This window comes from Mastomys coucha, unplaced genomic scaffold (genome assembly GCF_008632895.1).
Source record: "Mastomys coucha isolate ucsf_1 unplaced genomic scaffold, UCSF_Mcou_1 pScaffold22, whole genome shotgun sequence".
In the NCBI taxonomy this organism is placed as follows: domain Eukaryota; kingdom Metazoa; phylum Chordata; class Mammalia; order Rodentia; family Muridae; genus Mastomys; species Mastomys coucha.
The window spans coordinates 130,116,251-130,117,718 of NW_022196905.1; positions in this window are offsets into that span (position 1 = coordinate 130,116,251).

Below are 1,468 nucleotides of genomic sequence, written 5' to 3' on the forward strand. Positions count from 1 at the left end.
TATGCCCCAGTGTAGGGGAATGCCAGGGCCAGGAATCGGGAGAGGGTGGGTTGGTGAGCACAGGGAACAGGGAGGGACTAGGGATTTTTTTTTTTCAGAGGGGAAACCAGGAAAGAGGAGAACATTTGAAATGTAAATAAAGAAAATATCTATCAAAAACCCCCCCCAAAAAAAAGAAAAGAAAATATCTAATAAAAAATTAACTCAAAAAAAAAAAGAACTACTTTTATTTATCTATAAGGGTGTGGTGCTCTGAAGGCAGGTGCTCCACCACTGAGCCATACTGTCACATAACCATCTGTTCACTTTTTATTTTGAGAAATGGTATTATCCAGAGTGGCCTTAATCTCATTCTGTAACCTAGACTGGGGATGTGCAGGCATACATGCAAATGTGTGTGTGTGTGTGTGTGTGAGTGTGTGTGTGTATGTGTGAGTGTATGAGTGTATGTATGTGTGTGAGAGTGAGTATGTATGTGTATGAGTGTGTGTGAGTGTGTGTAAGTGTGTGTGAGTGTGTATGTGTGTGTATGTGAGTGTGTGTGTGTGTGAGTGTGTGTGTGTATGTGTGAGTGTATGAGTGTGTGTGTATGAGTGTGTGTGTGTTTGTGTGTGAGTGTGTGTGAGTGTGTATGTGTGTGAATGTGAGTGTGTATGTGAGTGTGTGTATGTGTGTGTGAGTGTGAATGTGTATGAGTGTGTTGAGTGTGTGTATGTGTGTGTGAGTGTGTGTGTGAGTGTGTGTGAATGTGTATGTGTGTGAGTGTGTGTATATGAGTGTGAGTGTGTGTGTATGTGTGTGTGAGAGTGAGTGTATGTGAGTGTGTGTATGAGTGTGTGTATGTGTGAGTGTGTATGTGTGTGTGTGTGAGTGTGTGTGAGGGAGAGGGGGGGCAGGGCATGGTGTACATTCCCACGGAAGCAAAAGGCTAATGTCTGAGCCTTCCTTGGTTACTCTCATCTAATAAGATGTATTGGGTGAGAGATTTCCCCAGTGGAGGCATCATGTGGTAAGACGAGGCAAGCTGTGCAGAGAGAGAGGGTTAAGCCTGGAACCTGGTGCTCCTTACTGTCCTAGTTACGGTTTTACTGCTATGAACAGACACCATGACCAAGGCAACTCTTATAAGGACAACATTTAATTGGGGCTGGCTTCCAGGTCAGAGGTTCAGACCATTATCATCAAGGTGGGAACATGGCAGCATCCAGGCAGGCAGATACAGGAGGAGCTGAGAGTTCTACACCTTCATATGCAGGCTGCTAGTGGAAGACTGACTTCCAGGCAGCTAGGATGTGGCCCGTGACCATAGTGACACACCTACTCCAACAAGGCCATACCTCCTACTAGTGCCACTCCCTGGGGCAAGCATATACAAACCACTGCACTAGGTTTATTCCCACTGAGTCAGGCTCTCTCACTGAATGGAGAGCTTACCAATATGGCTAGTCTTGCTAGTTAGCTTTTTGGG